The sequence below is a fragment of the Mus musculus genome, chromosome 10 (assembly GCF_000001635.26).
Source record: "Mus musculus strain C57BL/6J chromosome 10, GRCm38.p6 C57BL/6J".
In the NCBI taxonomy this organism is placed as follows: domain Eukaryota; kingdom Metazoa; phylum Chordata; class Mammalia; order Rodentia; family Muridae; genus Mus; species Mus musculus.
Window position 1 is genome coordinate 111,998,411 of NC_000076.6, and position 26,553 is coordinate 112,024,963.

At 40.5% G+C, this 26,553-nt stretch overlaps 1 protein-coding gene, 1 long non-coding RNA gene and 1 pseudogene across 2 annotated transcripts in view; 1 reads left to right on the forward strand and 2 right to left on the reverse strand.

Moving 5' to 3' along the window:
- The window catches only part of Glipr1 (GLI pathogenesis-related 1 (glioma)), a 17,192-nt gene extending 12,963 nt beyond the window's left edge, over positions 1-4,229 (reverse strand). The window contains exon 1 of the mRNA XM_006514218.4: positions 4,090-4,229. The gene's annotated coding sequence lies outside the window, so the exon portion shown is untranslated. The remainder of the gene's footprint in view (positions 1-4,089) is intronic.
- Gm46179 lies at positions 3,901-26,327 on the forward strand. Its single transcript, XR_001779642.2, has 3 exons — positions 3,901-4,134; positions 7,840-7,930; positions 26,023-26,327. It is a non-coding gene; the product is annotated as a predicted gene, 46179 (long non-coding RNA).
- Positions 10,511-26,553, reverse strand: part of Gm7269 (predicted gene 7269) — a 35,052-nt pseudogene continuing 19,009 nt past the window's right edge.

The following is a 26,553-nucleotide window of genomic DNA, read 5'->3' on the forward strand; positions in this document are numbered from 1 at the left end:
TTTGTGGGTAGGTTAGTGTCTTTATCCCTCTACTAAGGGTTCTGAGGGCTAATATGCAAAATCTATAAAGAACTCAAGAAGTTAGACTCCAGCAAACCAAATAACCCAGTTAAAAACGGGGTACAGAGCTAAACAGAGAATTCTCAACACAGGAAACTCAAATGACCAAAAAAGCACTTAAAGAAATGCCTCAACATCCTTAGTTATGAGAGAAATGCAAATCAAAACAATCCCGAGATTCCCACTTTACACAAACCAGAAGGGCTAAGATAAAAAACTCAAGCGACAGCACATGCTGGCAAGGACTGGAGCAAGGGGAACACTCCTCCACTGCTGGTGGGAGTGCAAATCTATATAACCATTCTGGAAATCAATTTGTTGATTTCTCAGAAAATTGGAAATAGTTTTACCTGAAGACCCAGCTATATTGCTCCTAGGCATAATACATCCAAAAGATGCTCTACAACCCTACAAGGACACGTGCTTCACTATGTTCATAGCAGATTTCTTCTTAATAGACAGAAACTGGAAACAACCCAAATGTCCCTAAACTAAAGAATGGATATAGAAAAAATACTATTTAGCTATTAAAAACACAGACATCATGAATTTTGCAGGCAGATGGATAGAACTAGAAAATATCCCAAGTGAGGTAACCCAGAGCCAAAAGGACATGAATGGTATGTACTCACTGATAAGTGGATATTAGCCATTAAGCACAAAATACCCATGATACATCCACAGCCCCAAAGAAGTTAAACAAGGAAGGCCCAAGGAAGGATGCTTGAATCACACTTAGGAGGTGAAACAAAATAGTCACCGGAAGCAGAGTGAGTGAGGGAAATGGGTGGGAAACCAGAGGGGGAAGGGAATGGGGACAGGCATGGGGAGAGACAGGAGAGAGACCCAGAGGGTCAGAAGAATGAATAGAAATCGGTGGCTGCCCAGGGTAGGGGTGGGGAGAATCTTTCAGAAGTCCCAGAGACTTGAGATGGGGGAGGTTCCCCGTGGTCAATGCTGGTGACATTAGCAGAGATGTCTAAGAGTGGGGACATGGAACCTGAAGAAGCTCATTTTGTTCTTAACTCGGTCTCAGTGCCTCTCGGTGACAGGGTATGTATAAAACACAGATTCTTGTTTGGTGACATCAGGCTTTGACTTGGGAGGTATTCCCAAAGGAATTTCTGCAGTCTTTAGAAATAAGTCCTGTATTAGCCAGGGTTCTCTTAAGAAACAGACATGACAGAATATTTGTATTAAAGGGGATTTATTAGACTGGCTCACAGGAGGGGCCTGAGTGCTGAACCAATGTTGTCTCATGGCAGACAGCAAGGCTGAGAATCTGCTACATTTCTGTCCAACTGGGGACCTGGAGGATTCCTGAAGAGCTGCCCGTCTTCAGTTTATATTGAAATCCGAGGAAGCTGAGTCTGCCACCAACCACTGCATCAGGATAAAAGAACTTACCAGCAAGAGTGAGAGCAAGCAGGAAAAAAAAGGGGGGGGGGAGGTGCAATCTTCTTTTAGGACCTTTGTTGTGGGCTGCCACAAGAAGGTATGGCTCAGATTTAGGGGTGGGTCATCCTACTTGAAATGATCTGTTTAAGAAAATCCCTCAAGGGATTCCAGATGTAGTCAGCTTGACAGCCAACATTACCATCACAACTTTCCACTAAAAGACTTGTAAGTGTTTTTGGAAAGTCTTTTTGTTAGAATCCTGTGTGCAAACGGTGGGGAGAATACAATAAATGGTGCCCCCTTTAGCAGTGGGTGTCTGAATGAGAGTCCTATACAGATTACTTTCCTATACAGACTCAGTTGTAAAGTTGAAGTCACAAGAGACTATGTACACTAAGAGATAATGTCAATAATAATCAACTTAAACTATCAGGCTATTTACTAATACACTTGCCAGGATCACCACTCTATGCAGTGGGGCCACCAGATGCATAAAGTAAAATAAAAGGTTTCTAAAACATGGATAGCATTATAAAACGTTTATCTGAAAATAAGTAGTTATTAATAGACCAATGACTAATGACCAGAGCAACTGCACATATAGTGGACAAAGGAGGGGTGACGTTCAGGGCAGAGTAATGTTCAGTGGTGGTACAAGATTTCATGATGTTCAGAACAGTGCACAGCTTAAAGCTGATGCCGTGTTTAATTCTAGAATTTTCTATGTAATACTTCCAGATGGTGGTTGACCACAAGTAACTGAAGCTTCAGAAAATAGAGCCATGAGTAAGAGGGGGCTTTTCTCTGTGGTGAACGAGATGACTGTGCAGAATTCAAAGGGGGTAGTGAAACACACACAGACACACAGACACACAGACACACACACAGACACACACACACACAGACACAGACACACACACGCGCGCACACACACACACACACACAGAGGCATGTCTGCCTGGCAAAGGAGGGGCTGTGAGAGAGCAAGGGGGGAGGGGTGAGAAGGAAGCAGAGAGGAGGGCTGGCCTTTAGTTTTAGTTTAATTTGTTTGTGACTAGAAGCTAGCTGTGAGACCTTGAACAGCTTAGCATACTCTCATAAATTTTTAGACACCTATTAAATGAGACTAATGGTGAATGTTTCTGTCTCCTTAATCATAGAGGTTTGGGAGGATCAAATGAGCCTTAATTCAATACATTAAACTCCTACTGTGTGTATTAGACTTAACATATATTAATTATATATATTTAATTCTCTGTTATATATTATACATTATATATTATACATATATTTTCTTATATATACTAATAATATACAAATATATACTTACTCTCTTATATATTTTATTAAATATAACAAATAATATATTATGTATATTATAATATATCATAGTATATAGTTATAATATAAAATATCTTATAATATATAATATTAGCACAATATATTAGAATGTATTATAATATATTATGTAATAATAAATTAATATGTGATATATTAAGATAAGGTATATTAAAGTACATAATGTATTAATTATGTATATATAATTTATATAAAGCTAAAAGCAATCAAGAGTCTAACCCTCAAAGGAGCTGTGAGATAGGGTTAAGAGTGGTTACAACACAGCTGTTGACCTGAATGGTATGTACAGAAAGGTGTGGTGTCAACAGGAGAGGACACACCCTAAGCGCAGAGGTCACAGCCTTCATCTGGCACAGTGGTCCCCCACCTTCCTAATGCCATGTCCCTAAAACACGGTTCCTCATGCTGTGGTGACCCCCAACCATAAAATTATTTTCTCTTATAAACTGTATTTTGTTACTGGTATGAATCATAATGTAAATAATTTTTTTGGAGATAAGGGTTAGCCAGAAGGGTGTGGCCCATAGGTTGAGAACCGCTGATCTAGCATGTAAGGTATTTTTAGCTGAGACCAAACTCAAATAGGTGAGGATTAAGGAACCTTACAGCAGCCTTGCTATTGGTACCTAAGCAAATGACCTTGCTAGACACTCAAGGTCTCAACTTCTGTCTAGGATGCTGTTTCTAGTAGCATTGCTTTCTAGCATGTCAATAGACTAAGCACTTTCTTGGATGATGCTCAAGCAACATTAGAATCGATGTTATAATTAATAATCACCAGTGAGGAGATTCTTCCTCATAGGCAGGCCCAAGTCTGCTTTCCCTCTCCTGGCTCTGTTAGCTATGCTAGCTGAATTTTGAACACAGAACAAGAAACAAAACTCCACCAGGGAGCAAATTTAGTATCGTTTGTGGTTGCTTGAGCAACGCAGTTGCACACATGCAACTCCCAAGAGTGAATGTTATCGTCCTGAAAGGTGCCCTAGCTTTCTTTCTGTTGCTGTGATAAAACATGGAGCAAAACAAGTTGGGTGAGGAAAGGGCTGATTTGGCTTATAATTTCACAACATGCCCAATCAGTGAGGGAAGCCAGGGTAGGACTCAAGCAAGAACCCGGAGGCAGGAACTGCAGCTGACTCTAAAGACAAACGCCACTGCTCAGCTAACTTTCTTATAGCACCCAGGACCTCCTGCCCAGGGGTGGCACTGCCCACAGCAGGCTGGACCTTCCCACATCAATTATGAATCAAAGACATGCCCCCACAGACTTACCAGCAGGCCCGTCGGGGGATGCACCTCTCTACTTAAGGTTCCCAGGTGAGTCTAGTTAATGTGCCAAGTAGCTGGGACAATATTGAAATCATCAGCTGATGTTTTCTCTCCTAGAACTAATCTTCTAAAAGGAAAGTGCCATCAGAGGCTTTTTCTTTAAAAAAAAAAAAAAAGTGTATCGTGCAATCTAACTCCTCCGACCCAACCCCCACCTTCTCTGTGCACACTGCACCTCTGCAGCCAAAGCCCAGAGGTAGGTGGTTGACCACAGAAAAGCGGAAATGAACTCTGCTCAGTTCTTGGCAGGTTTACAAGTGTTGGAGGAACTTCTATGCCCTTTGCCTTCAGGATTGGCCACAGTGCCATTTTAGCAAAGTCTTTTTCTGCTTTTCTGCATTTGATTTTTGTTTGTTTGTTCGTTTGTTTTACAGTGGAGCTAGAATACCTTTTACAGTAAGAAAATAAAGTCTCTTTTGGAGAGTCATATGCACATTAACCCACAGATAAGCATGTCCGCAGATAAAAGAACATCAGTGTTCCCTGTATTATCAGTATGTGAGAGGGTGGAGGAAACGCAGCCCAGGATCCCGTACACTCTTACCCTCTCTGATTCTGGAAACACTTAAGGCTTTAAAAGCCTCTAGTCCAGCGGTTCTCAAGCTGTGAGTCACGACCCTTTTGGAGGCCAAATGACCCCTTCACAGGGGTCACACTTAAGACGATAGGAAATATCATATATTTACATTTCGATTCATAACTGTAGCAAAATTACAGTTATGGAGTAGCATCAAAAATGATCTTATGGCTGGGGGTCATCACTACGTGAGGAATTGTATTAAACTGTCGCAGCATTAGGAAGCTTGGGAGCCCCTGCCCTGGAGATTTTTCAGTTCCCACAATCATTCTGTCAGCCACCTATTCTCTTTTAACAAGGACTATTTTAATTTGGGTAGCTCATTCTGATTATGACCAGGAATCTTGGCTTTGGGTTATTTATTTATTTATTTATTTATTTATATTACTCTTACTCTCTAGCCCAGGCTAGCTTCATATTTGCGATCCTTGTGGCTCAGCCTGGAAAATGCTGAGATTACCACATGAGCTGCCACATCTGCCTTCTAACTGTTGTTCTGAGACAGGCTCTTCCTATTCTGTACCCTGGTTATCATAGAACTTGCTGGTTCTAGACTGGGCTGGCCTTGAACTCACAGAGCACCACCTGTCCCACCAGTGCTGGGATTAAAGCCATGTCCTACTAAGCCCGGCAAGATTCTTTAACATACTGCGCTCCTTTCAGTCATGGGTATATGTACATTTGAATACACATATGTGTTTCAAAAAATAGAATAAACTGTACATTGAAGATTTCAGTGAGACCATAATTTTATGCATTTTGTATCATTTTTCCATAGTCATAATTTCATAAAAATGCTTCTGTTATTATATCTTTATTCTTTATGAGCTGTGTCTCTACAAGTGAATGTACCATGATTTGCATACTATTACATATATATATATATATGTATGTATGTGTGTGTATATATATATATATATATATATATATATATATATATATATATATATATGAATTTCATATCCCTTTAAATTTTTTCATAAAAAATGCTGTGGAAATCTTCATATAAATAGAATCCTGTGCAATTTTCCTTAGAATTTATACTAATTTATATTATCATTAGAATTTGCCTACCAGTCTTACTTCTTAATAGTAAACACTGAGACTAAAGATATGTCTGTTTTCATATTGTTAGCTAACACTGGAGTGAGATAATAATTCATGGCCTGGGTTCTTTCCAGCTTCTGGCTATTATAAATAAGGCTGCTATGAACATAGTGGAGCATGTGTCCTTCTTACCGGTTGGGACATCTTCTGGATATATGCCCAGGAGAGGTATTGCGGGATCCTCCGGTAGTACTATGTCCAATTTTCTGAGGAACCGCCAGACTGATTTCCAGAGTGGTTGTACAAGCTTGCAATCCCACCAACAATGGAGGAGTGTTCCCCTTTCTCCACATCCTCGCCAGCATCTGCTGTCACCTGAGTTTTTGATCTTAGCCATTCTGACTGGAGTGAAGTGGAATCTCAGGGTTGTTTTGATTGGCATTTCCCTGATGATTAAGGATGTTGAACATTTTTTTCAGGTGCTTCTCAGCCATTTACAGAGACAAAATTTGGAGCTGTGACAAAAAGATGGACCATCTAGTGATTGCCATATGCAGGGATCCATCCCATAATCAGCTTCCAAACGCTGACACCATTGCACACACTAGCAAAATTTTGCTGAAAGGACCCAGATATAGCTCTCTCTTGTGAGACTATGCCGGGGCCTAGCAAATACAGAAGTGGATGATCACAGTCAGCTATTGGATGGGTCACACGGCCCCCAATGCAGGAACTAGAGATATTACCCAAGGAGCTAAAGGGAACTGCAACCCTATAGGTGGAACAACAATATGAACTAACCAGTACCCCGGAGCTCTTGTCTCTAGCTGCATATGCATCAAAAGATGGCCTAGTCGGCCATCACTGCAAAGAGAGGCCCATTGGACTTGCCAACTTTATATGCCCCAGTACAGGGGAACGCCAGGGCCAAAAAGGGGGAGTGGGTGGGTAGGGGATTGGGGGGGTGGGTCTTAACAGTAAGCTATTGTTCCCTCAATGTCCTCTGCTTCATAAGATAGGAAGTTCAGATATCAAGATAGGAGAGATGAGACACCCTCTGAACTGTTGTAAGAGCATTTTTGCCTATGCAGGTCTAGCAAAGAGTCAAAGGTCAAGGCCTATTACAGAAGAGTGCTTAGCGCATCCAGATTAGTGTAGTTAAAGAGTCTTGTCAACATTCACAACTACTTCCCCACTTCCTTCCATTTGCATGCCAGATCCTAACTGCTTCCTGACTTTAACTCAATCTTGGGGTGCAGTTTTCCCAAAGATGGATCTGAACTGGAATCTCTACCTCTACCCCTGGATCTGTGATGTTATCTCCCACGGAAAAAGAGCTCCCGACTCAACATTTCTAGTGCCAGGATCAACTTTGTTCACGCAATAATGGCTTTAGAAATGACTTTGAAGGCAGGTATCAGCCAGGTTTTTCACTGCAGTGACAAAATTCCCAGGAAGACACCTCAAGGAAGGAGAGATGGGTTTTCCTTTGGGTTTTCAGTGCATGATGGTGTCTAGGTTGGGGAAAGGCAGTGTTGATGAGAGACAGTGCTGTGCATGCTAAGGCACCCAGAAGCAGAAAGCAAGGGGGAGGGGCCAGGGGACAAAATGTATCTTCCCCGGACATGTCACTAATGACCTTCTTCCAACAGGACCCCACCTCCCACTTTTCATAAGCCCAATAATTTCTTGTGAACTAATTCGTTTCTCAGAGCCTACCAACTGTCAATCATACCACAAATGCACGAGCCCGTGGAGACAGCTCCTTTTTTCAAGTCATAGTAATGCTGAGGCTGAGTACCATACACACCTAAATGCTCAAACACGGCTATAATTATTACAAATACACTTCACACTTGCCATGGCACTGGTAGGTTTCAGACATTTCAAAAACAGTTCACATCCTCCGGGTGCATTTGAAGCTGAAAGACAAGGAGCTCGGTTTCACATGAACATCAGAGGTTTGATGATACTTGAAGAGAATCTGCCCCGGGCGCTCTGTCCAGCTTCCCCAGGGAGATCTACTGGAGAGATGTCTGTGTCTCAGATGTTACATTACTGGATTCTAGGTATCCGAGAAGACCACTGAATGGGTGGAATACTGTGCGGGAAGAGCAGCTCTCCTGTGGAATGGCTGAGAGATGCTTCGAGGTTACTATGGTAACATAACTTCTTCTTTGGCTCTTGAGATGGTTTAGCTACACACTCGCCCTTTCAACTCTTTGGATTTGACCCTGAGACTAAGGAAGACTAATGTAACAGGCATATGACAGACTACTTCCACTGGCTTAAAAGGGGCAGGTCATTGTGACCCAGGACCTTGTAATTTTTTTTTCATCACACTACAGCCTGACATATTCTGTTGATTTGCACTTCCTTATGACCCTGGAACTGCATACGTACATTACATTTATTTATTTATTTATTTATTTATTTATTTATTTATTTATTTAATTGAGATAGGGTCTCATGCAGCTTAAGCTGGTCAGTAGGTAGCCAAGTATGACTTTGGGCTCCTGACCTCCCTACCTCCTCTTCTAGGTGCTGATATTTCAGGTGAGCACTACCACCCCTCACAATAGGTACATATCTGATGAAGAGTCCAAGGGCCAGCATTAGAAAATACTCTCTCAAACCGGGCATGGTGGCGCATGCCTTTAATCCCAGCACTTGGGAGGCAGAGGCAGGTGGATTTCTGAGTTTGAGGCCAGCCTGGTCTACAGAGTGAGTTCCAGGACAGCCAGGGCTATACAGAGAAACCCTGTCTCGGAAAAAAAAAAAAAAAAAAACAAACCAAAAAACAAACAAACAAACAAACAAAAAAAAAAAGAAAAAAGAAAAAAGCAAACTCTCTCAAGTTCATACAGAAAAAGGAAAAAACGGAAGTGATCTTGGGTTTTCCTCTTTTCCTAGTAACAATGGCTTTCAGACCTTGGTAGCAACACAGTGACCAAATGGTGATTTTCCTTTGCTCTTCCCAGAGCTTCGGGGCCATGACCCAGTAGGACAGCCACACTATTTGGTACCACAATGCTTCTTTCTCCCTGATGACGTTCTCCCTGCTTAAGGAGGGCTTGGGCTGAATCATGTCACCTCCTTCCTCATATTTTGGAATGTTGACATCTGAGTCTTTCACCCCAGCTTTCCGACTGCCATCACCAGGATTTCCCTTAGTCAAGTTTCAGATCTGTGAGATTCATTTTATACAACATTCTATACTTAACGCCATCATCCTAAGATCTCTTTGATAGTCCTGGGAGGCTTTGGTGTTGGCCTATAAAATCCTTATCTCTATTTGAATTATCTAATGCTCTCCTAGACTAACACTGGGCACCCCTCCCTCCCAGCCGGCATTTCAAGTGTCTACCACCCTAACTTGCACAAAGTGGTCAATCCGCACGGCCCTGGCCTGGCTTTGCTGGGAATTGATGAGTCAGGTCAAAGACTTTGGTAACTTTCAGCTCTGGGAGGCATGAAGTTAGTAAATGACCAAAATGAAGAGCTGGGAAGTTGTTTGAAGATTGTTTGTTTGTTTTTTAGTTCAAAAAGTCACCCTGCAAATTCCAGATCACTAGACTCAATGAACAGGTGAAATGCTGATTTCTTAATATGTAATACTTCCTTTTCAGTTCCTGACTGGCTTGATTATTGTTCTTCGAACTCAATACAACTCTGCCTATCAAAGAGGAAAAAAAATAAAAACAAAAACCTAAGAAAGGAAGATACACAGACACACAGACACACCAAGCTATCTGAAGCAGCAGCCTGAGCTTGCCAGGAGTCAGAACCAGAAGCATCTTGGTTTATTCAGAATATTTATCTCACTGAAGCATTGGCCTGCTCTAGATTCAATTGTGCCTCCATTCCTTTCCTGAATCCTTACTCTTAGAGCCCCAGAATAGGGCTATATGTGGAGGTGGGGTCCTTAAGGAAGTAATTAAGATGGAAGAGAATCAATCATTAGGGTAATCCTCAGTCTGGGATGACTAGATTCCTTTGACAACGGACAGCATGATGCAGAGAGGGACCGCCACAGGATAACAGTAGAACAGCCACCTGCAGACCATAGAGAGCTTCCTCTAAGGAAACCAGATATGCCCACCCTTCTTGGACCTCTAGTCTACAAACTATGAAAGAATAATTTGACAGGCCCCGTCACTGGCTGTAACTCTTTTTTCCCCACCCTTTCCTTCCTTCCTTCCTTATTTCCTTCCTTCCTTCCTTCCTTCCTTCCTTCCTCCCTCCCTTTCCTTCATTCCTTTATTTATTTTTATCATATTTTGGTTCTTTATTCTAACTACAATGACTTATGCATAAGACACTAATACAACTTCTATTCTGCTACTCAAACTTAGTACCATGGGCATGTAAACAATAATAATAACAATTAATTAATTAATAACACTTAAGTTCAAAGTTGTAGGTGAGTGAGACATTTTTATTTTATCAAATATTTTCTAAGACATACATGTCATATGTGATATATATATATATATATATATACACACACACAAAAATGCATATATATATATATATATATGTATGTTTATATGACATTTTGTTTTATTCTAGGTAGACTTGAACAAATACATAAGCTTGCTTATTTTAAATGTTACTATACCCAGTGTGTATTACAGCCAAAATGATATAACATGTTTCAATTGATGGCCCATTAAAGGTGCTAAAGAATGAATCCAACAGTTTAGTAAGAGTAATAGTTTGAGATCAGTTAGCAGTTACCTTGCGAACAAATGACTTCCTATATTCATTCATTTCACCAAAAATGGCACATTTGAATTCACCACAGTCAACCTTGTTCTCATTATGGCCATAGCCTTGCAGAGTTAGCCAAGAAGACTCAAAGTCCTAAAAAACAAAAATCAGAAATTGCCATTAGATTTTAAATTATATAAGTCACAACAAGCCCAGAGGCATATTTTGTTAGATCATCAGTGGCTCTAGACAAGGTAAGAAAATTCATCGAATCACAGACAAATCCAGTAAAAGGCATTTTGGAGTGAATGCCTAAGCTCGGGCTTAGTCTGAAGGAGTGACATCTCACAGTATATCCCTCTTAGAGGTATGCTATTTGAGGGCAGGGAAATGCTGAGGGTGGTACCTAGGACCTCTTGCATATCAAGTGGTCTCTGGAATGCAAGTTCAATCGCTGACCTCCATCCTAAGGGTCTTATCATTTTTATTGATAAATAATGGTGCATGCAGAGAGTATAACAGGATATCTCAATGCACATTATGCTGCGGAAAGATCAAGCCAAACTAAATACTTTCAATGAGGCTGTAAATAAAAAACCCAAGTTGGCAAGCAGATACTCAGGAATTATTCTCTTCCACTTCCTAATCTTTTCAAATAAAACTGTAATTAGAAAGCTAAGATTCAACAGACCCAGCCTCCCTATTTACAGTTATTTTTTGTGTGTCAAAATGCCTCATGCATTACAAAGAAAAATATGTGTATGTATAGTTGAGTTATAGCTGAGTCTGAGTTTCACTTTTACAAATCATGAGTCAAAATGAACACGAGGCAATACATGTTCACTTAACTCAAAGAATATCAGACTTAAAAGGACTTCTGAAGGCCCAGAAGAAGGATTTTCAAAAATTAAGTAGTGCAATTTAGTAACAAAAAAATTATGTGTCTACATGTGATTTAGAATGGAAACTAATTCAACTAGAATTTTTGTTTCATGGATAATATTTGGCTCTTTGCAGAACATACCACTTTTTATTTAAAATAAGAGAGAACAACTGTGTCTTTTTACAAATTTGATCTACTTCACAGTGAGACCAGGGCTGGTGAAATCTTATTCTCACATCTCCCTGTATGCACTTACAGTTTCATAAGCATGTATATTGCATAGGTGATATAACAAGAAGAAAAATAAAAATATTAGTTAAAATAGGTGATATGGCTAGACATGTAGATCAATGGTAAGATACTTACTTTACATGTATAAGACCCTAGGACGGATTCCAAAAATTAAAAAAAAATTAAATCAAGTTTACATAAAACAAAACATATGAGAAAGGATGGAACTTATATTCTTACATTATTCTCCTTCGTAATTGTGATGGTTTGAATGAAAATGGCCCCTATAGGCTTATATATTTGAATGTTTCAGTCCCAGTTGGTGGAATATTTTGGGAAAGATTAGAAGGTATGGACTTCTTGGAGGAGGTATGACCCTGAGGCTGGGCTTTGAGATTTCAAAAGACCATGCCATTCCTTGTTAGCTCTCGAATTTTGTGTTATGATTGTCGTGTCAACCTGTAGGATCTCTACTGTTCCAGTGACATGTCTGCCTGCCTGCCTGCTGCCATGCTCCACACCATGAGGGTCCTAGACTTTAACCCTCTGGGGCACTAACAGCCTCCAGCTAAACACTTTCTTTTATAAATTGCCTTGGCCATGGAGTTTTGTCACAACACTAGAAAAGTAATTAAGGCAGAAATCTTAGAATAATTAGTCCTGTTCACTAGTTATAAACATTTCACAAACAAATACAGAAGCACCAGAGGAATGCAGTACTTTCCCACACTCCATGGACCAGGCTATGTGGACCCCAGGCCTCTATCAGTTACGATTGACCTGTCTGTTTAACAAAGATATACCAGTGAATTCTAATTTCCTACTCTTGTTTTATTTTGTTCATCTATGAAAGAAAGATGGTAAGGTGGATGGTCCCTGGTCTGTCTCACCAGACACACCACAAGCTTCTACGTCATCATCACAACAATCCAAAGGACAATTGTGTCCCAACAGTGATAAGCCATGTCACCCTGTCACCGAATTTTACAGTTGATAAAGCAAATTCCCATATGATTTTTTTTTTATTAGAGCTTCTCTGCCACCCTAGACATAGCAACTGTCTCAGAACTGCACAGGCAGGGCCTGTCAACAAGAAAAGTCAGAACACTTGTGTATCACATGGCTAAGTGATTATGCTTTTACATGAACCTAAATTTCAGAAACGTACTACATCACGTGACAAGACAATTGCAAAAGAGAAAAGTACAAAAGAATCCTCATCTGAATCATTTGTGTACTTTTAACCTACAAGCAAAACTTGTGAGTATAGCGTCCAAGGCTTTGGGGCAACAAACTTAATCTCTCCCACTCTCCCGTCTAATTGCTCCAGCGATGTGCTACTGGGCCCGTGTTTGCCATGGAAGACTCAGTTCAAGGGGTTAAATAAAGAGCAGGAACCTGAGCCACCTTGGTCCCCATCTGGGTGGGATGCGACATTTCACTTACAGACACAACTTGCTGTGAAGAAACTAAAATGGACGCTGATACAGAAAGGATCGGAGTTCAGGCAGCAGAGCTCCTCTGTTAAGGAAAGCTGTGGCCCAAATGATGAGAAAAATCTAGAACACAGAGATCTAGTGTGAGATCTTTCACATCAGAGTGTAGTAAGTCCCTGTGGCTTAGGGAAGAGCCACACTTCATACCCGGAGCCTGCTTCTCCTTTCCAGGAAATGATCATTCTCTGAGCCACGGCCCCCTCTTCTTGGGAGATCCACTGTCTGCTATTATTCTTCTCTACCCTTGCCTGGTTAATTCTTCCTCATTATTCACAATTCTGCCTGATGCATCCTCCCCCAGGGGTCCTGCCAAGGTCTTAGATCTCCTTCCTGATAACGTGGCTTGGAAGTGAGTACCACCACACAGGTTCCTAAAGCCTTCTTCTCAGGAACCCCCAGACTGACTTCCAGAGTGGTTGTACAAGCTTGCAATCCCACCAGCAATGGAGGAGTGTTCCTCTTTCTCTACATCCCCGCCAGCATCTCTGGAATTCAGTGCGGAGGTTTCTCAGAAAATTGGACATAATACTCCCAGAAGATTCAGCAATACCTCTCCAGGGCATATACCCAGAAGAAGTTCCAGCGGCTAATAAGAACACATGCTCCACTATGTTCATAGCAGCCTTACTTATAATAGCCAGAAGCTGGAAAGAACCCAGATGTCCCTTAACAGAAGAATGGATACAGAAAATGTGATACATTTACACAATGGAGTACTACTCAGCTATTAAAAACAATGAATTTATTAAATTCTTGGGCAAATGGATGTATCTGGAGAATATCATCCTTAGTGAGGTAACCCAATCACAAAAGAAGTCATTAGATATGCACTCACCTATAAGTGGGTATTAGCCCAGAAACATGGAACACCCAAGATACAATTTGCAAAACACAAGAAAATCAAGAAGAGGGAAGACCAATGGGTGGATACTTCATTCCTCCTTAGATTGGGAACAAAATACCCATGAAAGGAGTTACAGAGACAAAGTTTGGAACTAAGATGAAAGGATGGACTATATAGAGACTACCCCGCCTGGGGATCCATCCCATAATCAGCCACCAAACACAGACACTATTGCATATGCCAGCAAGATTTTGCTGAAGGGACCCTGGTATAGCTGTCTCGTATGAGGCTATACCAGTGCCTGGCAAATACAAAAGTGGATGCTCCCAGCCAGCTATTGGATGGAACACAGGGTCCCCAATGGAGGAGCTAGAGAAAGCACCCAAGGAGCTGAAGGGGTCTGCAACCCTATAGGTGGAACAACAATATGAACTAACCAGTACCTCCAGAGCTTGTGTCTCTAGCTGCATATGTAGCAGAAGATGGCCTAGTTGGCCACCACTGGAAAGAGAGGCCCCTTGGTCTTGCAAATTTTATATGCCCCAGTACAGGGGAACACCAGGGCCAAGAAGTGGGAGTGGGCGGGTAGGGGAGCAGGGCAGAGGGAGGGTATAGGGAACTTTCGGGATAGCATTTGAAATGTATATAAAGAAAATATCTAATTAAAAAAAAAGACACACACACACACACACAAAAGCCTTCTTCTCTGTCTGATGCATGATGCATGTATTGACCACTTTCTTCCATTTTGAAGATTCCAAGGTGAAGAGTAGGTCATCACAGAGTTTAACACATGATGCCTGGCTATTATCACTTCAGAAACATATGATAAATGGATAGATGTCAACATTTTAAAAATAAATGGGACTTGTGGCCTCATGGCATAACCCTGATAGCGGGCGGGGGTGGGGGTGGGGAAAACGTGTGTAAAAAAAATAGGCTATTAAAATTTCATTAGAAAAGTGAGCAAGGCCATGCAAGAATACCCCCAGAGCAGAAAATGCTGTGTGGTACATACCTGTTCACACACTTCCAAGTGAAAGGTTTTCAGAGCTTTCGGAAAATCTGCCTTTTCTAAAAGCCCATTCCCTTCCTTGTCCAAACCTTGGAAGTATCTTCCCAATCCAGTCAAAATACGAGCACCCTTCCTGTGCAGTTGTTCTTTCAATTTATCTGTTTAGTAAAAAGAGAGAGGGGAGCTAATTGCTTCTGTGCACCAAGCTTTCAAATTGCAGTTGTTTCTCTTCTGAGAAAATAAGTTGATAATAATGCAAAATAGGATGTGAATATTCAATGAACATATGTGTTCGGCTGACAAAAGACTTTGGAAAGGAGAAGGTTTTTAATAACCACAATGTTAGACACAACTTGTATTAGTCAGGGTTTCTATTCCTGCACAAACATCATGACCAAGAAGCAATTTGGGAAGGAAAAGGTTTATTCAGCTTACAATTCCACACTGCTGTTTATCATCAAGGAAGTCAGGACTGGAACTCAAACAGGTCAGGAAGCAGGAGCTGATGCAGAGGCCATGGAGGGATGTTCTTTACTGGCTTGCTTCCCCTGGCTTGCTCAGCCTGCTCTCTTATAGAACCAAGACTACCAGCCCAGAGATGGTCCCACCCACAAGGGGCCTTTCCCCCTTGATCACTAATTGAGAAAATGCCTTACAGTTGAATCTCATGGAAACATTTTCTCAATGGAAGATTCTTTCTCTGTGATAACTCCAGCTGTGTCAAGTTGACACATAAACCAGCCAGTACAATTGACCCCTTGTCAACTTGACACACAAACACATCACTAGTAAGCCTCAAACCTTACATTCTTATTCATCCCCAAGGTCTAAATAACTTTAAACGTCTCACAGTCTTTACATATTCTTAAAATTTCAATCTCTTTAAAATATCCATCTCTTTTAAAATTCAAAGACTTCTTACAATTAAAAGTCTCTTAACTGTGGGCTCCATTAAAATAGTTTCTTCCTTCAAGAGGGAAAATATCAGGGTACAGTCACAATCAAAAGCAAAAGTCAATCTCCAACCATCCAATGTCTGGGATCCAACTCACGATCTTCTGGGCTCCTCCAAGGGCTTGGGTCACTTCTCCAGCCATGCCCTTTGTAGCACACTCGTCATCCTCTAGGCTCTAGATGGTGTACTCCACTGCTGTTGCTCTTCATGGTCATCTCATGGTCCTGGCATCTCCAAAACACTGCATGACCCCTTCAGTCCTGGGTCATCAATTGCAACTGAGGCTGCACCTTCACCAATGGCCTTCCATGGCCTCTCACAGTGCCAAGCCTCAGCTTCTCTGCATGACCCCTTCATGCCTTCAAAACCAGTACCATCTGGGTGACTCTTACACATTACCAAGTCCAGCCACAGCACAAGGTACAACATTGGCTATCTCTGGAACACAGCCTCTGTGATCTCAGAAAACACTTCCCAGAAGATGTTACCTCAACGATGCTGGTCTCTTCTTAATCACAGCTAATTTCTTAGCTCCAGCTAACCAGCATCAATAGTCCCAGTAATACAAAGATTTTGCTTTAGTAGTTCTGGTATCTTGTTAATCACAGCTGATTCTTCAGCCCCAGCTAACCAGAACTACAGAATCTTCACAATCAAAACAGCAATGGCCCTGAAAAGAGTCTTTAATTTTCCCTCTGAAATTTCACAAGCCAGGCCTCCATCTTCTGTACTGTTATCAACATTATCTTCCAAGCTCCTATACAACATCTGACAGAGCACTTAACACTGATCTTCTAGCCCAAAGTTCCAAAGTCCTTCCACAGTCCTCCCCAAAACATGGTCAGGTTGTCACAGGAATACCCCACTCTGCTGGTACCAATTTTTCTTAAGTCAGGGTTTCTATTCCTGCACAAACATCATGACCAAGAAGCAAGTTGGGGAGGAAAGGGTTTATTCAGCTTACAATTCCATACTGCTGTTCATTACCAAAGGAAGTCAGGACTGGAACTCAAACAGGTCAGGAAGCAGGAGCTGATGCAGAGGCCATGGAGGGATGTTCTTTACTGGCTTGCTTCCCCTGGCTTGCTCAGCCTGCTCTCTTATAGAACCAAGACTACCAGCCCAGAGATGGCACCACCCACAAGGGGCCTTTCCCCCTTGATCACTAATTGAGAAAATGCCTTACAGTTGTATCTCATGGAGGCATTTCCTCAACTGAAGCTCCTTTCTCTGTGAGAACTCCAGCTGTGTCAAGTTGACACAAAACTAGCCAGTACACAACTGCATATTCATGATACACCAGAGCTACATCACCACTGTGTAGGGAAAGTGTTGCATGCTACATACAGGGAGACAATGTTCCTCTTTAGTCATAAGTAAGTAATCTAAGTCTTTTTTTTATTTTTTTCCATTTTTTATTAGGTATTTAGCTCATTTACATTTCCAATGCTATACCCAAAGTCCCCCATACCCACCCACCCCCACTCCCCTACCCACCCACTCTCCCTTTTTGGACCTGGCGTTTCCCTGTACTGGGGCATATAAAGTTTGCAAGTCCAATGGGCCTCTCTTTTCAGTGATGGCCGACTAGGCCATCTTTTGATACATATGCAGCTAGAGTCAAGAGCTCCGGGGTACTGGTTAGTTCATAATGTTGTTCCACCTATAGGGTGGCAGATCCCTTTAGCTCCTTGGCTACTTTCTCTAGCTCCTCCATTGGGAGCCCTGTGATCCATCCATTAGCTGACTGTGGGCATCCACTTCTGTGTTTGCTAGGCCCCGGCATAGTCTCACAAGAGACAGCTACATCTGGGTCCTTTCAATAAAATCTTGCTAGTGTATGCAATGGTGTCAGCGTTTGGATGCTGATTATGGGGTGGATCCCTGGTTATGGCAGTCTCTACATGGTCCATCCTTTCATCTCAGCTCCAAACTTTGTCTCTGTAACTCCTTCCATGGGTGTTTTGTTCCCAATTCTAAGGAGGGGCATAGTGTCCACACTTCAGTCTTCATTTTTCTTGAGGTTCATGTGTTTAGCAAATTGTATCTTATATCTTGGGTATCCTAGGTTTGGGGCTAATATCCACTTATCAGTGAGTACATATTGTGTGAGTTCCTTTGTGAATGTGTTACCTCACTCAGGATGATGCCCTCCAGGTCCATCCATTTGGCTAGGAATTTCATAAATTCATTCTTTTTAATAGCTGAGTAGTACTCCATTGTGTAGATGTACCACATTTTCTGTATCCATTCCTCTGTTGAGGGGCATCTGGGTTCTTTCCAGCTTCTGGCTATTATAAATAAGGCTGCTATGAACATAGTGGAGCAAGTGTCCTTCTTACCAGTTGGGGCATCTTCTGGATAAATGCCCAGGAGAGGTATTGCTGGATCCTCCAGTAGTACTATGTCCAATTTTCTGAGGAACCGCCAGACTGATTTCCAGAGTGGTTGTACAAGCCTGTAATCCCACCAACAATGGAGGAGTGTTCCTCTTTCTCCACATCCACGCCAGCATCTGCTGTCACCTGAATTTTTGATCTTAGCCATTCTGACTGGTGTGAGGTGGAATCTCAGGGTTGTTTTGATTTGCATTTCCCTGATGATTAAGGATGTTGAACATTTTTTCAGGTGCTTCTCTGCCATTCGGTATTCCTCAGGTGAGAATTCTTTGTTCAGTTCTGAGCCCCATTTTTTAATGGGGTTATTTGATTTTCTGAAGTCCACCTTCTTGAGTTCTTTATATATGTTGGATATTAGTCCCCTATCTGATTTAGGATAGGTAAAGATCCTTTCCCAATCTGTTGGTGGTCTTTTTGTCTTATTGACGGTGTCTTTTGCCTTGCAGAAACTTTGGAGTTTCATTAGGTCCCATTTGTCAATTCTCGATCTTACAGTACAAGCCATTGCTGTTCTGTTCAGGAATTTTTTCCCCTGTGCCCATATCTTCAAGGCTTTTCCCCACTTTCTCCTCTATAAGTTTCAGTGTCTCTGGTTTTATGTGAAGTTCCTTGATCCACTTAGATTTGACCTTAGTACAAGGAGATAAGTATGGATCGATTCGCATTCTTCTACACGATAACAACCAGTTGTGCCAGCACCAATTGTTGAAAATGCTGTCTTTTTTCCACTGGATGGTTTTAGCTCCCTTGTCGAAGATCAAGTGACCATAGGTGTGTGCGTTCATTTCTGGGTTTTCAATTCTATTCCATTGGTCTACTTGTCTCTCTCTATACCAGTACCATGCAGTTTTTATCACAAGTGCTCTGTAGTAAAGCTTTAGGTCAGGCATGGTGATTCCACCAGAGGTTCTTTTATCTTTGAGAAGACTTTTTGCTATCCTAGGTTTTTTGTTATTCCAGATGAATTTGCAAATTGCTCCTTCTAATTCGTTGAAGAATTGAGTTGGAATTTTGATGGGGATTGCATTGAATCTGTAGATTGCTTTTGGCAAGATAGCCATTTTTACAATGTCGATCCTGCCAATCCATGAGCATGGGAGATCTTTCCGTCTTCTGAGATCTTCTTTAATTTCTTTCTTCAGAGATTTGAAGTTTTTATCATACAGATCTTTCACTTCCTTAGTTAGAGTCACGCCAAGATATTTTATATTATTTGTGACTATTGAGAAGGGTGTTGTTTCCCTAATTTCTTTCTCAGCCTGTTTATTCTTTGTATAGAGAAAGGCCATTGACTTGTTTGAGTTTATTTTATATCCAGCTACTTCACCGAAGCTGTTTATCAGGTTTAGGAGTTCTCTGGTAGAATTTTTAGGGTCACTTATATATACTATCATATCATCTGCAAAAAGTGATATTTTGACTTCCTCTTTTCCAATTTGTATCCCCTTGATCTCCTTTTGTTGTCGAATTGCTCTGGCTAATACTTCAAGTACTATGTTGAAAAGGTAGGGAGAAAGTGGGCAGCCTTGTCTAGTCCCTGATTTTAGTGGGATTGCTTCCAGCTTCTCTCCATTTACTTTGATGTTGGCTACTGGTTTGCTGTAGATTGCTTTTATCATGTTTAGGTATGGGCCTTGAATTCCTGATCTTTCCAAAACTTTTATCATGAATGGGTGTTGGATCTTGTCAAATGCTTTCTCAGCATCTAACGAGATGATCATGTGGTTTTTGTCTTTGAGTTTGTTTATATAATGGATTACATTGATGGATTTTTGTATATTAAACCATCCCTGCATCCCTGGAATAAAACCTACTTGGTCAGGATGGATGATTGCTTTAATATGTTCTTGGATTCGGTTAGCGAGAATTTTATTGAGGATTTTTGCATCGATATTCATAAGAGAAATTGGTCTGAAGTTCTCTATCTTTGTTGGGTCTTTCTGTGGTTTAGGTATCAGAGTAATAGTGGCTTCATAAAATGAGTTGGGTAGAGTACCTTCTACTTCTATTTTGTGAAATAGTTTGTGCAGAACTGGAATTAGATCTTCTTTGAAGGTCTGATAGAACTCTGCACTAAACCCGTCTGGTCCTGGGCTTTTTTTGGCTGGGAGACTATTAATAACTGCTTCTATTTCTTTAGGTTATATGGGACTGTTTAGATGGTCAACTTGATCCTGATTCAACTTTGGTACCTGGTATCTGTCCAGAAATTTGTCCATTTCGTCTAGGTTTTCCAGTTTTGTTGAGTATAGCCTTTTGTAGAAGGATCTGATGGTGTTTTGGATTTCTTCAGGATCTGTTGTTATGTCTCCCTTTTCTTTTCTGATTTTGTTAATTAGGATTTTGTCCCTGTGCCCTTTAGTGAGTCTAGCTAAGGGTTTATCTATCTTGTTGATTTTCTCAAAGAACCAACTCCTCGTTTGGTTAATTCTTTGAATAGTTCTTCTTGTTTCCACTTGGTTGATTTCACCCCTGAGTTTGATTATTTCCTGCCGTCTACTCCTCTTGGGTGAATTTGCTTCCTTTTTTTCTAGAGCTTTTAGATGTGTTGTCAAGCTGCTAGTATGTGCTCTCTCCCGTTTCTTCTTGGAGGCACTCAGAGCTATGAGTTTCCCTCTTAGAAATGCTTTCATTGTGTCCCCTAGGTTTGGGTACGTTGTGGCTTCATTTTCATTAAACTCTAAAAAGTCTTTAATTTCTTTCTTTATTCCTTCCTTGACCAAGGTAACATTGAGAAGAGTGTTGTTCAGTTTCCACGTGAATGTTGGCTTTCCATTATTTATGTTGTTATTGAAGATCAGTCTTAGGCCATGGTGGTCTGATAGAATACATGGGACAATTTCAATATTTTTGTATCTGTTGAGGCCTGTTTTGTGACCAATTATATGGTCAATTTTGGAGAAGGTCCCGTGAGGTGCTGAGAAGAAGGTATATCCTTTTGTTTTAGGATAAAATGTTCTGTAGATATCTGTCAGGTCCATTTGTTTCATAACTTCTGTTAGTTTCACTGTGTCCCTGTTTAGTTTCTGTTTCCACGATCTGTCCATTGATGAAAGTGGTGTGTTGAAGTCTCCCACTATTATTGTGTGAGGTGCAACGTGTGCTTTGAGCTTTACTAAAGTGTCTTTAATGAATGTGGCTGCCCTTGCATTTGGAGCGTAGATATTCAGAATTGTGAGTTCCTCTTGGAGGATTTTACCTTTGATGAGTATGAAGTGTCCCTCCTTGTCTTTTTTGATAACTTTGGGTTGGAAGTCGATTTTATCCAGTATTAAAATGGCTACTCCAGCTTGTTTCTTCATACTATTTGCTTGGAAAATTGTTTTCCAGACTTTCACTCTGAGATAGTGTCTGTCTTTTTCCCTGAGATGGGTTTCCTGTAAGCAGCAGAATGTTGGGTCTTGTTTGTGTAGCCAGTCTATTAGTCTATGTCTTTTTATTGGGGAGTTGAGACCATTGATATTAAGAGATATTAAGGAAAAGTAATTGTTGCTTCCTGTTATTTTTGTTGTTAAAGTTGGCATTCTGTTCTTGTGGCTGTCTTCTTTTAGTTTTGTTGAGGGATTATCTTCTTGTTTTTTCTAGGGCATGGTTCCCGTCCTTGTATTGGTTTTTTTCTGTTATTATCCTTTGAAGGGCTGGATTCGTGAAGAGATAATGGGTGAATTTAGTTTTGTCGTGGAATACTTTGGTTTCTCCATCTATGGTAATTGAGAGTTTGGCTGGGTATAGTAGTCTGGGCTGGAATTTGTGTTCTCTTAGTGTCTGTATAACATCTGTCCAGGCTCTTCTGGCTTTCATAGTCTCTGGTGAAAAATCTGGTGTAATTCTGATAGGCTTGCCTTTATATGTTACTTGACCTTTTTCCCTTACTGCTTTTAGTATTCTATCTTTATTTAGTGCATTTGTTGTTCTGATTATTATGTGTCAGGAGGAATTTCTTTTCTGGTTTAGTCTATTTGGAGTTCTGTAGGCTTCTTGTATGTTCATGGGAATCTCTTTCTTTAGATTTGGGAAGTTTTCTTCAATAATTTTGTTGAAGATGTTTGTTGGTCCTTTGAGTTGAAAATCTTCATTCTCATCCACTCCTATTATGCGTAGGTTTGGTCTTCTCATTGTGTCCTGGATTTCCTGGATGCTTTGAGTTAGGATCTTTTTGCATTTTCCATTTTCTTTGATTGTTGTGCCGATGTTCTCTATGGAATCTTCTGCACCTGAGATTCTCTCTTCCATCTCTTGTATTCTGTTGCTGATGCTGGCATCTATGGTTCCAGATTTCTTTCCTAGGGTTTCTATCTCCAGCATTGCCTCACTTTGGGTTTTCTTTATTGTGTCTACTTCCCTTTTTAGGTCTAGTATGGTTTTGTTCATTTCTATCACCTGTTTGGATGTGTTTTCCTGTTTTTCTATAAGGACTTCTACCTGTTTGGTTGTGTTTTCCTGTTTTTCTTTAAGGACTTGTAACTCTTTAGCAGTGTTCTCCTGTATTTCTTTAAGTGAGTTATTAAATTCCTTCTTTATGTCCTCTACCATCATCATGAGAAATGCTTTTAAATCCAGGTCTACCTTTTCAGGTGTGTTAGGATGCCCTGGACTGGGCGAAGTGGGAGTGCTGGGTTCTGATGATGGTGAGTGGTCTTGGTTCCTGTTAGTAGTATTCTTACGTTTACCTTTCGCCATCTGGCAATCTCTGGAGTTAGTTGTTATAGTTGTCTTTGTTTAGAGATTGTTCCTCTGTTGATTTTGTTACCCTCTACTAGCAGACGTGGGAGACTAGCTCTCTCCTCTGAGTTTCAGTGGTCAGAGCAGTCTCTGCAGGCAAGCTCTCCTCTTTCAGGGAAGGTGCACAGTTATCTGGTGTTTGGACCTCCTCCTGGCTGAAGATGAAGGACCAAAACAGGATCTTTCCCAGAAGCTGTATTGCTTTGGCCAGGAAGGTGGCCGGTTGTCTGGAGCCGAAGATGGCACCGCCTCAGAAGCTCTCTGGCTCTTGCTTGTCCCAGACACGGCTGGCCTCTGTACTCCACACCGTCACCCGTGCAGCCTGCCCTCCGCAGCCTGCCCTCTGCGGAGTCCCGGAGCCAAGGAGGCTCCCACTGGGGCCTGAGGCACAAACCTCTCGGGCTGGCAGATCCCTGTGCACTCACCAGGAAGCTTTAATTTTTTATTAGGTATTTTTTTCATTTACATTTCAAAGTCTTAAGAATAAAATCTTAGTTTCTCTTGTTTAGATCATTTTATCTTACTGCCCCATATCTTTCTTATTTTTTTTATATACCCTACTGAATTTCAGAATAGATCCCCGACAAATCACACACCAAAAATATCAGTTCAAAAAAACTTTAAGTAGTTTAAAAGTTTAAAGCTGGAACATAATGTGTCAATGGCATCTGGGTCGTGGCGTCCTAGTCCATATTTACATCTTCACAGCAACTATTTTATCCAGAAAATTCTAGAGGTCTCTGGCTCCTAAACACTCCTTCTAGCACATATAATGCTGTCTGTATCGTACTACAATGAATACATTAGAAAAGAAGAGTGCAACTGTCACGAGCTTCACTAGTGACAAAAACTGTGTTGGCGATGACAGAGCAGAGAGAAAGACCTGCTAACAAGGGCAGTGCCAGCCTCAGCCAACCATCCAGGCAGTTGCTCGCTTCCTTAATGTCTGATCATGAACACTATCTCAGGACTCATCAAAATTCTAGAAGTATATATTGACTTCTGTGATGATTTGTTTTATACCTTCCTCCCTCCTCGATGATGGAATCCAATAGAGGAATTGTATGTAACACCTAGTACACTGCACTGGCTAGAAGGCCAGGCCTTAGACAATTGTAAAGATGTTTCAGTGTCCAGAGTCTATCTACATTTCCTCTGTCCCCTCTGGCTTCCCAGGGAAAGGTAATAAGACATTACTCTCACTGAGAGGTGGAAGAAGAGTTGCAAAGGATCTACACAAAGTTGTGTGTCTATGGAACAGCAGGATCTGCTCACAGATGTCAGAGCACATTCAATAGAAAATGAGGTGGAGATATGTCAGGCACTAAGCCATTAGTCTCTTCAGGATATCGTCTAGGCAAGTACAAGGACATGGTGGTTCCTGCCTATACTCCCAGACTCTGGAGATAAGGAAAGAGGATCGCCATGAGTTCTAGGGTAGCCAGGTTTGCACAGTGAGCGGCAATCTACCTGAGTTTCAGTGTGAGCCCTAGTGTAAGTGTATCTGTGTATGTACAAATGTATGTGTAGACATATGTATATATACATACAGATACACACACACACACACACACATCACATACATATCCATATGCAGATACATATGTATCATGCATCATGGCCCATGGAGATGATGAGTCAATGGGGAAAGGTACTTGCCAATCCTGACGACCTGAGTTTGAGTTGTAGGAAAAAAACTGACTTCTGCAAGTTGTCATCTTACCTCACTTGTATGCGGTATCACACACACAAACACACACTACACAAATAATTTAATATACTTTTAATTTTTAAAAATGTCAATTTTAGCCAGATGTGGTGGTGCATGCCTTTAATCCCAGCACTCGGGAGGTAGAGGCAGGCGGTTTTCAGAGTTCGAGGCCAGCCTGGTTTACAGAATGAGTTCCAGGATAGCCAGAGCTATAAGAGAAACCCTGTCTCAAAACAAAACAAAACAAAACAAAACAAAACAAAACAAAACAAAAAAACATTAAAAAATGTCAATTTTACACTTTATTTAGCTTATAATTCAACTCATATTATCAAATATTTCTAAAATTATTATTATAACTATACCCTTTTGCTTAGTATCATTAATAAAAAACTTAAATAAACTTTTAAAACTATTTTATTATTTATGTATATATTTGGGTATCGAGGTATATTTTATTAATAATTTACATATTTGTGCATTTGTGTAAGGGTAAATGCACACATGCTTATGGGTGCTCATAAAGCCCAAAAGAGGACCTCAGAGCCCTGACAGGTGGAGTTACAGAGGATTGTGAGCTACATGATGTGGGGGTTGTGAACCAAACTAACGTCCTCTGGAGTAGTGGCAGGCTCTCCTATTTGCTTAGTCATCTCCCTGGTTCCCTAAAACATTGTATGTGTGTGTGTGTATGAAAGTATATATACATATATACTTTTATATATATGTTTTAGAGGGCCAAAGAGATATATATGTATATATGTATATATTTGGGTATATATATATACACACACATATATATATATATATATTTGGATATATATAAATAAATATATATATATATATATTTGGGTATCAAGGTTTATTTTATTAATAATTTTTATTTATATATATACACAGCACCTATGTGTATGTGTGTATATATGTGTATATATATATATACACACATGCAAAGATAACAAGAGACAAGCTTTATTGGCAACAGTCTCTATTAAGGAAGAATGTGTGGATTTTATGGAAAATAAATAATATTTTTAAGATTCAGGTGATTGGGATTTATCAGTGATTCACTATTCACTTAAGTGTCTCTGATTAAAAAAATATTCAACAAAATATGTACTGTTTCTATATAAAATTTGGAAGTATCTCAAATACTGTTCTAAATGATGATGAGGAAAATCGTGTGTGAGAGTGTAGAAGACACAGCATACCCTGAATGGCCTGTAGCACCAACTGATCATGAGCCTCCGGACTGACTGCCTCTTCTTCCCCATGTTCTGCAGAGGCCGCTCTGAAGTGAGAACAGACAGGCTAAGCTGTGCTCCCTGACTCCAGACTCAACGATTCTCTCAACAGCTGTGGAGGCGTACAAGCTAGAGGAAGCCCCACTTCTGCCCATTGCCATTGATTCCATGGAGAATTAAATCCAGAGCTATAAAAGCACTCCAATCTTTGAAGATATTAATTTTCATAACTGCTTTAATGTTTTTAAATATGTAACTATAACTATCTATTTAAAAGCAGCTTTAGCTTACAAAGTATAAACTGTAAATAGACTTTTAATGCCTTGAAGATGCATTAAGATTCTCAGAGCTAGATTATAGACTACACTCCCATATATATATATACACATATATATATAATTTCAATTATTACCATTTAAATAATAATTACTGTCAAGTATCATTCAGCAAGAAGAATGTGCATTTCTATTATATAAAATAGTCTTCAATGTAATTTTTTATTTGTAACATTATTGTTTCACTATATATATATTTGTCAATGAATGAATTGTATCACCATAGGGGTCTTGG